This window comes from Diceros bicornis, chromosome 12 (genome assembly GCF_020826845.1).
Source record: "Diceros bicornis minor isolate mBicDic1 chromosome 12, mDicBic1.mat.cur, whole genome shotgun sequence".
Lineage (NCBI taxonomy): Eukaryota > Metazoa > Chordata > Mammalia > Perissodactyla > Rhinocerotidae > Diceros > Diceros bicornis.
The window spans coordinates 74,258,256-74,270,849 of record NC_080751.1 but is presented as its reverse complement, the minus strand read 5'-3'; positions in this window follow the sequence as shown (position 1 = coordinate 74,270,849).

Genomic DNA, 12,594 nt, shown 5'->3' with positions numbered 1-12,594 from the left:
AGATTTATTATAAAGCTACAGTAATAATGACAGTATGGTATTGGCTAAAGCTCAGACACATAGATGGATAGAACAGAATAGTGTCTAGAAATAGACTCATACATATATGATTAATTGATTTTTGACAAAGATAAAAATATAACTCAATGTAAATAGGATGATATTTTTCAGAAATGGTGCTAGAACAACTGGACATTTATAAAAAAGAAAAGAAAACCTCCACTTATACCTTATACTATAAATAAAAATAATTCAAAATAGTTCATAGAATTAAACATAAAACCTAAAATTATAAAATTTCCAAAAGATAACATAGGATAAAAAAATCTTCATAATCTTGAATTAGAAGATTTCTTAGATATGACGCTAAAAGTACAATCACTAATAGTAAAAATTGACGCACAAAACATCATAAAAACTAGAAACCATCACGCTTTGAAAAACTCTGTTAAAAAATGAAACGTCTTGGGGCCAGCCCAGTGGTGTAGCGGTTAAGTGCTGTGTTCCGCCTCAGTGGCCCAGGGTTCACAAGTTTAGATCCTGGGCACGCACCAACGCGCTGCTTGTCAAGCCATGCTGCAGCAGTGTCTTGTATGAAATAGAGGAAAATGGGCACAGATGTTAACCCAGTGCCAATCTTCCTCAGCAAAAAGAGGAAGATTGGCAACAGATGTCAGCTCAGGGCTAGTCTTCCTCACCAAAAAAAAAAAAAGAAAAGAAAAGTCTATGAAATGAAAAGTCACAGACTGTGATCAACATTGACAAAAGACGTATTGGAGGGGCTGCCCACTGGTGTAGTGGTTAAGTTCACATGCTCCGCTTTAGTGGCCCAGGTTTTGTAGGTTTGGATCCTGGGCACAGACCTACACACCACTCATCAAGCCATTCTCTGGAGGCCTCCCATATACAAAATAGAGGAAGATGGGCATAGATGTTAGCTCAGGGCCAAGCTTCCTCACACACACACAAAAAAGATGTATTTGATAAAGTACTTGAATCCAGAATGTATAGTGAACTCTCAATACTCAAAAATTCAGAAAATTTAACAAAAAATTAAAAATGGGTTAATGATTTGAACAGACATTTCACAAATGAAAACATACAGAATGCATATAAACACATAAAATGATGACCAACTTGATTATTCATTAGCAAATTACAAATTAAAATCACAAAGAGATACCACTGCACACCTCCTAGGAGGGCTAAAATTAAAAATAAAAGAAACACACCTGACAATGCTAAGTCTCGATGAGGGTTTGGCATAACTGGAACCCTCATTATTGCTGATGGGAATGTGAAATGGTACAACCACTCTGGAAAAGAGTTTGGCAGTTGTTTATATAGTTTAGCATACAACTACTATTGTGGACCAGCAATACCACTCCTAGGTATTTACTCAAGAGAAATGAAAAAGTATGTTCACAAGAAAACCTATACATGAACATTTATGGCAATGTTATTCATAAAGTTAAAATACTGGAAACAACTCCAATTTTTTTTTACTGTGCATAAACAGTGGCACATTCACAGGATGCAATACCTCTTTTTAATAAAAAAGACTGCTGATCCTGTAAACAAAATGGATGAATATAAAATGTGCTATGCTAGGGAAAAGAGCCAGACTGAAAAGTCTCCATACTGTGTAATTCCGTCCACGTAACATTTTGAAAGAAGCAAAACTATTGGAATAGGAAACAGACCAGGCGTTGGCAGGGGCTGGAGGTGGGGGGACTGCCCTACAGAGGGGCAGGGGGCGCTTGAGGAGGGTTTTGGGATTCTCCTGTCCTCTTTTTGTTGGTGGTTACACATCACTCTGTGTTTGTTAAAACGCGTAGAACGGTCACCAGACATGGTGAATTTATTCGATGTAAATTTTACCTCAAGAAACCTGACTGAAAATATATTCTCTAGGCACAATGCCTGAAAAAGAAAATACAGAAAAAAATAAGTTAAAACAAAAATAACAATTATTCCAAATGACTCTGAAAATGCCTTACCTGGTTATGGTGTTTACACTTATCTGTTTCAAATTTCTAACTCAAATTTTGATTCTAATTATTTTATTATTAGAACTAATGTTAAAAAATTTTCTTTCAAGTACCATTTTAAATAATGTGATTTGTACATCAATTGTGGACAAAAGTTATTATAGTTTGATCCTGGAGAAACACATGATTCATACCTTATTGAGAGGCAGTGGAAGTTCAGGAAGAAAAACTTATGCATATTCCGCTAATGACTTATTCCTGCCTTATTCTCAGCACATCTGCTCAACTTCCGTCAGGGTCAGGTCACAATTTTGAGAAGCCTATTCCCATTGGAAAGGATTTCTAGTGATTTGTTGCGTGACAGGAGGGGGTTACAAGCATCTCATGGCATCGTTTGACATCTGAGCACATACGTTTTACTAATCATTCCTTGTTGTTTTTTTTCCTGAAATACAAACCCTAGGTTTATTACTAATAAAGTAATTTTGCTTAGACCTAAAGTAAAATAACTTGTGTGAGGAAATTCTATCCGTCTTGTTTTGGAAAGTTTGAAAAGGATAGCCCACAGAAGGAGAGATTCCTAGAAGGGATTCCCGCAGTGCAAAGGCTGAGAAGAAACCATTTTCTTGCTTCCTCATGATCAGCAAGTACTTGAGAAACCTTGGGGGGAATCTCAGGCTCTTGCTGGGTCCTACTGCCATGCTCATACAAGTGCCAGTCTCTGGGAACCTCACCAAATGCTCCCCCAGCCTGGTAAACTCTAGGAGTTAATATGACAACTTTACAGGAAAAAAAGCATCAGAAAAGCATTGCAGTTCAAGAGTGACGCCTGGAATGTCAAGGGCATTCTTTGTCTTTGACTTTGGCCACAGCAGGGGACTGGGAGAAACAGAGGATGTCGATAACAATTGCTAACGCTCACTGAATGCTTAGAGTTTGCTAAGTAGTGTGCTAGGCAGTTTTACAGTTAATCTCGTTTACTCATGGCATCAATCCTACGTATTTGAGGATCCCAGAAGTTACCTTGCACAAAATTATAGCAGCTTATATGTCTCTGCCACCAACTCTCATGCCTGAGCTATACGACCCCAAAACCCACGAGCCAGCAGGCAAATGTACATCACATATCAAAAAAATGGCCTGAACCCCAAGCCTCAGTCTTCTCATTTGTAAAATTTCAGGAGTGAAGTAAATGAAAGAAAACTCAAATGGACAAGTAGCTACTGCGTGCATACGGCATCCAACATTTCACGATAGATTTGAGGTTTCTAGGAAGTTATAGCGTGATTAATTAATGATACGTGTTTGTATGATTTGGTGATAGAAATCAAATTGTATAATGAATAATATGTAGATAGTTTCTTGTAATTTTTAAATCTATAGAATGTGTCTTTAGCCATCATTATGAGGGATATATATATATTTTTTAGAATAAAATAATACACGATTTCATTAAGGGGGCAGGATGGGGGAGTAATAGACTCCAGGCCAGTTCCACCCTCACAAGTTCCTAAACGGTATTTAATCATGTGAGGGAGGCTGTGCTCTGATATTACAGAAAGACACGGCAGTGGTATTCAGCTCCATAAATGTGCATGTATTTATGGCTTATAAAGAGAAACTTGAAAGGGAGAAAAGCCTTTCACAAATCTCAGGAAAAAAATTCAGTGCGCTCGGAGGAATCAGAGAATCTGGAAAGAGTGTAATTATATTCTTCCTATCCAATTTGCCAAGGCAAAATGACTAACAGGAAAACAATTTAAAATAGAAACACTCCACATGTGGCCAGAAAGAGGTCATTATTATATAAAGGACCTAATCCAATTGGGTTTAGAGTATATACAAGCAACATTACTCTGGAAAATTAATAAACAAAAATAAATTAATTAATTACGTGTAAAAGCAGGATGTTTTGACCATGGGTTTCTATGATATTTGAAAGTTCTGAGCTTGTAGTAATACCTAACTGTAGGGTAGCCACACGTGGGATGAGAGGGTTCTTTTCCACAAAACACCAAGGAATTTTGTGCACACTTATGTATGGGGGATGGATTACTTTCCTAGGACGGTTATGACAAGTGGCTAACTGAGTGGCTTTAAACAACAGGAATTTATTCCTCCACACTCTGGAGAAGAGAAGTCTGAGATCAAAGTGTCATCAGAGTTGGTTCTTTCTGGGGGCTGGGAGGGAGAATCTGTTCCAGGCCTCTCTCTTTGGCTTGCAGGTGGCAGTCTTCTCCCTGTGTCTTCACATTGTCTTCCCTCCATGTGTATCTCAGTGTCCAAATTTCCCCTTTTCATAAGGACACATTCACATTGGGCTAGAGCCCACTCTCATGACCTCATCCTAGCTTGATCATCTATCAAGACCCTTTTCCCAAATAAGGTCACATTTACAGGTACTGGGGGTTAGGATTTTAACATAAGAATTGGGGGGACACAATTCAACTCATTACAGGGGACTTTCAGCACAACTAAAATGAAGAGATGACAGGTCTGAGCTGAAGGGGGAAAGTCTCTGTGTGTATGTGCACACATGTGTGTGCATCTCACAAGTCCACCAGACCCCATTCTTTGCCCCATCTTTTTCTGGCACAATTACAACTGCGGGATGGATGACAACACATTCACAAATTCAACCACCGACCGCTGGATCTTTTTAAAAAATTTATGTCAACTATGTGAAATACACAATACAAAGCCTCAAAAAATATAGTATAAATCTATGCATCAGATTTCTCTGTTTTAGGTGTTTGCAATCTAGTTGAAGAAAGACATCTACACAGGAAACGGTAGCCAAGAGTAAAGATCAGAATGAGAAAATGTCAGACAAAGGACAGATGCACGATTCAGGGGAAGTGAAATCACTTTCAAGTGAAATAACTATGCAAGATTTACAAAATATATAGAATTAGAGCCAGACATTATTAAAAATATTAGTAGGATTTAGATAGAGATAAAATGAGGAAGAAGAAAAAAAACAAGACTTGAGAATCAAGGCAAATTGCTCAATTTCTCTGATTTGTGGCAGAGATGTCCCCTTTCTGCCAAAGTAATGTGGTCCCTGATGAGTAGCCAGTGGCCAGCTAACATGTTTCTCAGCTTCCCTTAGCTAGGTGTGGTCATATGAGCACAAATGACGTGTGTTGCTTCCTGTTCTGGGCCTAAAGATATTAGGCATTCTTCTACATATTTTCCTTCCCTTTTTTGAGAACTGAAACATAGAAATATAGAAATGCAGGATTTCTAGCCTTGACCTCCGGGGATTCCAATGCAATCACACTGGAAGCCACCTATGTCCCCAGATGACTCAGAGGAGCAGACCTACCACCATTTTTTTTTTTTTCTGTGAGGAAGATCAGCCCTGAGCTAACATCTGTGCTAATCATCCTCTTTTTGCTGAGGAAGACCGGCTCTGAGCTAAAATCTATTGCCAATCCTTCTCCTTTTTTTTCCCCAAAGCCCCAGTAGATAGTTGTATGTCACAGTTGCACATCCTTCTAGTTGCTGTACGTGGGACGCGGTCTCAGCACGGCTGGAGAAGCAGTGCGTCGGTGTGCACCCGGGATCCGAACCCCGGGCCACCAGCAACGGAGTGCACGCACTTAATCGCTAAGCCACGGGGCCGGCCCCCCTACCACCATTTTGAAACTCTCTCTTCAGAGTTTCTGCTTTATCTAAACTGTATTTGGGTCTCATTTTTAAGACAATTCAGACTTTACTCTGTTTCATACAGTATGTTATGTGTATATTAGGATGATATATGAATCTTTTAAGATACTGTATGCAGAAGTGCTTTATCAACCACAAGACAATATGCAAAGGGTAATTTCTAGTGCAGGAGAGAGTAACCTCTACAGAGTTGATGGTGTGGTTGAGCACAGGGATTGAAGGAAAAAAGAATACATTTTAATCCCCTTCAAATTTGGATATAGAGCCTAAATAAATTATCATCAAAGAAGTAAAAAAGTAAAAAGTAAAAAGTAATAATATATAGTAATAATAATACTACTTCATTAAATGTAGAATGCCCTTTTTACGATTTCATCCTTATAATATGCATATAAAGTAGGCAGGTCAGGAAGTGTTTTTCTTTGGCAGATGAACAAAGTGAAACACAACAGTTAAGAAAAATGTCCCCAGTTTTTGGCTAAGCATTTGTGGCAGGACTGAAAAAAGTACCCCAATGTCCTATCCCTCCCAGGTCTGTAAATCGTACTTCCATTCCCACACAAGGTATGTTAAGAAGAGCCGATGACAGAGCACAGGTGAGCTTAGAGGGCAGAAAACTCAATTACTAGAGACCCTTTTTTTTTTTTCCCAATGCTATGGACCTAAAAATGTGATTTTTTAAAAATTTTTAATCCCTCAGAGGTTAAGAATTTTCCACCTCATTTGTGGTTACACAATTATTTGTGAGGTTGTTCAAAAGAATCCCCTAAATGATGGTCCTTGCCTGTAAGAAATCTGATAAGGTATATTTAGGTATGTAAACATAGACACATTTAATGCTACGGGAGACAAATGTGTCTCCATTTCCATGGGAATGTCCGTAAGGAATTCTAGATTATAAATTCTAAAGAGACTTTTGCAATATTGAAAATACTTGTTGATACTTCTCTCAGGTAAACTACAAACTTTCCAGTTAGAAATTCATTCAGAATGCCTAAAAGTTCCCTTAATCAGAATACTTTCCTTATTTTAAAATTTTAAAAGTGTTGAGCAGAGTCAGTTTTCTGTGAAGATACTTCATTCAGTCGAGGGAGCAGCGAAATAGAAGAGGCGGCTCTGGCAGAGGGAGAGAACGGGGCTGCGTGTGTGGAGATGACCCTCTAAGTGGGTCCTTGGGACAGTGATAAATCCATCCCGGTCTGCTGACCTGGCTTAGACGGGAAAGAAATGTCCGTTGGGCACCTGTAACATAGACAGCAATCGGGTGGAGAGTCAGGCCGCTGAAGTGTCTCTATCAGCAGGTCTTAGATCCTCCAGAGGGAGTGAAAGAGTGGATCCTCAGACGGAGGCAACAACAGTACAGCGAGGAGGCTAGGAAGACAACGTCTTCAAAGAGGCAGAAATAACTGTGTGCAGGTGCCGTGGAAAGAATCATAAACAGTAGACAGTAGGAGTGAACGGAAACGGCTGCAGAAACACAGGGAAGAGGATCCCAGCGTCCGGCCGTGGGAAGGTGCTCACGGGACCAGAAGGAAAGGCTACTAGATTGCCACATGAAAAGAGGAAAGAAAAGCTGAAGGCAATTTACTATGTCTTGATGGCACATCATTCTGCTTCACGAGTGTTGGGCTATTGTCTGAAATGGCTTTACGTGGTTCCAATTACTTAGGAGGAGAAATTGAGAAGAAGGTGGCCAGACAAAATACAGGATGTCAAAAGAAATTTTAATTTTAGATAAACAATGAATAATTTTTAGTATCAGTATGTCCCAAGTACTTATACCAACACTTTGTAGTATTTGAAACAAACTTATAATAAGCAGTTATTCATTATCTGAAATTCAGGTTTACCTCGGGGCCTGGTATTTTTATTTGCTAAATCTGGCAACCTTAATTGGGAAAAAAGCGGAAAGACTGACTCCCCACACTAAGGCTTGCATAAGTCAGAACCCCGGAACAACAAAGGTGTTAGCACTTGTGGAGCAGATACTAAGGACCAGGGAAGTTTAGATGATGTTAAGACTCATACTCGGTAGAGTCCTAGCACCCAAAGAGACTTCCAGGTATCAATAGTCTACCTTACTTTCCTTGAGGAAATCAAGAAAAGTCCAAGAATAGGTCATACAATCTACCAGAGCCTAAAATCAGTGATCACGCAGCACCCAGCATTCCCCAAATGATAATAAATGTAACAGTTTCTGAAAGGTAGGCATAGTTTCCAGTTTAGCCAAGACTTTGTGGTGAAACAAAGAATAGAGTTTTATGTGATCACATTTATGTAGAGAAAAAGATAGAACGGAACGAAGCACTCTTATACCAAGAGTTTGCTGCCCTTCAAACCTTTCAGGTGTTCTTAGACTGAATCAAATTCACTTCAGCAAATGGCCCAGCGTGCTTGGGAAGGTAGTAGTTGCATAAAGCTGCCTGATGATGTCTGTTTATAAGACTGTGTTCAGGTTTCACACTCGTCATGAATCTACACTGGCTAAACCCAATCCCAGCCTTCCTCGTGCTGGTCTGAGCAACCTTCCCCTGTTCTCCCATCACACCCAGTCTTAGCGCCCACATAATTCAGAACACATGGTACCCTAGTCATGTGCTTACATGTCACTCCTCATACCACTCCATCTTCCAGATTATAAGCTTCAATGGGCAAAGATCACATTTCATAGGAGCAGTAAAAATGGTGGGTGAATTGCCCTGTTATTTAATAGTGCATATTTACTTAATGTGAAAGGAATACAAATGAAATACAAACACTAATGAATGTATGATAAAGCCCTAGTATACCAATTCTAACAATAAGGAAGGCAAGAGAAAGGGCGCTGAGAAAATTTGGTGGATCGGGGACATGGTCCTGAAAGAAGAGAAGCGATGAGGAAAGGCCCTAATGCAGATAAGAGGCTGGTAGAGGCAGAAGCAAGAGAAGGACATAGGCAACAACAAAATTCAGGGAACTGGTGTAAGGGGGGCAGGCAGAACGGGGGTGGGAGGGGTCTGGGGTTAAGAGGTGCCCAATGTTGTACCCTTGGTATAAAATGATAAGGGTCTAGAGTTGAAGAAATATAGGAAGCATCATGAATCCAAGAATCAGTTTAAAAGGAAGAGGCCTTGTACTCGGGAGACTTATCTGGGCAACAGAAGAGAGAAAAAATTGTCAGTTAAGGCAAGAAGTTTAGAACAGGAGGGGCTGGAAAAATAGGTTTCCTGAGATGGAAACAGAGAAGTTAGGCAGGAAAAAAGACTTTGGGAAAGAAGATAAATCTTGATTATCTTTGCTAGAGAAAACCCACAGTGGCATATTTAACTCAACGCAGATAACCACATTCCTCATTACCATTATTTATTTAATTGGAAACTATCCCCCATTTTAAACAAAGTTTTCATTTAAAGAAAACTCACAGGAATGCATACAATTGATGATCTCTGGTTGTGTCTTTAATGAGTCACCATTTTTGAAAATGTAGCTATACATTTGAAACTGTTCATTTATACAGTGAAAATACTGTATAAAACTAAGAGTGTTCAAGGAAAGCTCAGATTGCTGCCTATAATTTTTATACTCTAATACTTCCAATAGTAACTGAGTAGTGACATATGTAATGTAAGCTCTAAAACTGGTCAGTTAAATATGAAAATAAGGCAACCTTTGAACACCAGTGACAGCATTTTAAATGTTTGCCCTGTGTTCAGAAACTCAGTAAAGCAGTAGACATGCTGCTTTTCAACTTTTTTGATCAATGACCATGAGATGTTAGAATTTTAAATCTGATGCTACCACAATGAGTTACAATGGTTAAGAAAGATCTTGATTTAGACTTGTTAATAGAAATCAATAATTGAACAACTGAAGATTGAAAAGATTTACCTGTTAAGTTTAATTAAAAATATATTGCCTCCAGGCAGCGTGATACCTACGTACAGGCAAGAGGAACTGTAGCTCTGCCACTGAGGAGTGATCCCATCAGGTCCCCAGCAAATGGACCGTCTGGAGAGTCAGAGACCTGCGGGCAGTCTGTGTGGCATCCCTCAGGTCCTGGCACGCCGTCCCTTAGCTCCCAGCTACAACGGCTGTAACTTGAAGAGCTAGTTCCTCAAAGCTTGAAGCTTTATGCTGTTAAGATGACACTTAAAGGAACAATTTTTCTAGACACACCGCGTATAATTTGGGTAATCTCCATGTGGCAGGCACCAGCACCCTCATTTGCATTTACACAATTCCCTTTTAATCTGGTAATTATGTAAATAGCAGACAAGATTTTTGACATCTCACTTTCTTATTCTGCTTTGGAAACTGGCTAGACATTACATTGCAGGCAATTTGCTATTTTAACACACACAAAAGATGGATTCATTTAAGTAAAAAATAGAGTGAATAACTGCATATCTGTTCTCCAAAATGCATCTAGGTATTTTTGTTCTATTGTGTAAGCTCAAAGGATTTATAGAACTGGAGGGTTCCATTCAAAACTCTGGCTTGAGTCCTGGACATTTGTCATTCTTGTCTCCTCCAACTTCCCACACCTTCTACACACGCCCAAAGGCCCTATCTGACCAACTGAAAAAAAAAATACTATTCTAGGAGCTACGACCACAATATCATGTTATATAAGAACCTGCCCTATTAGTGTTATTTGTGTTCTTGTACAACTATCAGTGCAACATTTACCACCAAAAAGGCAAAAAATAATGCGTTACAAAGTGTCGTTTTTTCCCCATGAGTATTCACTACAAACTAAATTATTCTTGGCGTTGTATTTTACTAACTGTGCAAACTTCTCCAAGTTAATTAATCTCTCTGAATTTCTATTTGTAAAACAGAGATAATGCTGCAATATTTAGGAGATGTTAGAGGTAAAATGAGACGGCAGTGGTAAAATAATGTGTAATGTACCTGTCATATACTAGAGTTTGATTAATGCTAGCTGTCTTCCCTTCTCCAATTCTGGTTCTATTCTGGACACTCAACCTCAAACCTACCTGGCAGTAGCCAGAGAGCTGGTGTCCTCCAGGTGAGTGGCATCATCAGCCAGGTGAGCGGCGTCTTGTCCTATCACCGTTTCTGCATCATGGCCAGAAGCAGCTTGGCTGACACAGGACACCTCATGGCAGTCTGTCTGTGCCCTGGAGCCCTGAGTGTCTTTAACACCAGAAGATGTAGTGAATGGTGACTTAATGGTCAAGCAGGATTTATATACAGTCAGCATTTCTTTATCTCCAAAGCCTGAATTTACAAACACGCTAAAAATGAATGTGTTTCATCAGGTTTAATTTTCTAATGCAGTGACCCATCCTAACACTGCGTAATAACAGGTCCCAGAGTGACAATTAAAATAAATCACCCTACAGAATATGCCATTAGAGGCATTCATGCCTCATCAGTAACCGAATTGTCTTATATAATATATCCTGAGGAAATATTTATAACTTTAGCTTTAGCTCCGCAAAGCACAATCTGATTAATATTCTGCCCTTGTAGATTTCTCAGAAATTGAAACATGGTTCAAATATTATTTTCTGGGTGACAGTCTAATTTTGTTTTAATGGGCAATACCAATGGCTAATCATGAACCAATAGCTATTGATCCAAAATGGATTACCTACCCACAGAGCCCAAGGAAAACATGAGTCTTTGCACATCCCTCCCTTCTTAAAAAAAACTGTTAAATGACTAAGCTTATTTTCCGTCTCTTGATAAAGGGGAGAAAGGCTTTCTGAAGGGACTTTTAAACATAAGACCTACCCCTCTTTTACGCTTTAAACAAATTTATTCTAAGTGACTAGGGAACATATTGACAGAAGTCAAGTGTAGGGTAAAGAAGCCACGTGGCTCCTCCCATCACATCTCCTAATCGTTACCTCTCGAAGGAAACCGAGGAGGGTCCAGCAGACATTGAGTTCACTGTGGACAGTCTTGTATCTCTTTTCTGCCACCACAGGGGTAAAGTCAGGCTACTTGACCACCTTCCCGATGAGTCTCTCAGCCCCTGTGGGCTAAGACAATCAAGAATAAGACCAGGAGACAGACACTAAAGTGGCATATTTAGGTAAACTCTTCATTTTGGCAAACTCGGGAAAGGGCTTTGAGGGGACCTGTGCTGTGACAGGTTGTGGCCATGGCTGCTGCAGTCAGGATGCCACAGAGAAAATCAGACCTAGACCTCAGGGGCCCAGGCACAGGGTCTTAGTCAGCTCGGGCTGCTAAAACAAAATGCCACAGAGCTGGCAGCTTAAGCAACAGATATTTATTTCTCACAGTTCTGCAGACTGGAAGTCTGAGATCAGTGTGCCAGCAGTGTTGAGTTCTACTGAGAGTTCTCTTTCTGGCATGCAGATAGCTGCCTTCTGGCCATGTCCTGACATGGCAGAGAGAGAGACCTCTGGTGTCTCTTCTCATAAGGGCACTAATCTCATCATGGGGGCCCCACCCTCATGACCTCATCTAATTAGTTATCTCCCAAAGACCCCATCTCCAAGTTTCCATCATTCAGGGCATTAGGTCTCCACCACATCAATTTAGGGGGGACACAAACTTTCAGTCCATAACACACAGCAAGGACATGTCTGGAAGCAGGAAGGCCTGTTGATATGGTTTTCTTTCAGGTAAGAGGTTTAAAAATAGCTAGCCAGGGTGTGACCTGTCCTGGGACCTGGAGGTCAGGGGATTTCCTCATTTCTTGAAGGCTGCACTGCTCATTTCTTAGGTGTGTGTCTCCTTATATGTATCAGCATCCCATGTATTCTTTTTGTTGTTGATTTCCTAGTTTGAAAGTACACTTAGATCTCAGCAATTGAGGTGAGTTTGAAGAGAGAATTTTGTGAATCGTGGTACCAAGACGATATTGTGTGTTCTGACCCAGTTCACATATACTCCACACACACAGGAATTACACAGGAAACGTGGCTGGCCAGGGGACCTCTAAACCCACGAC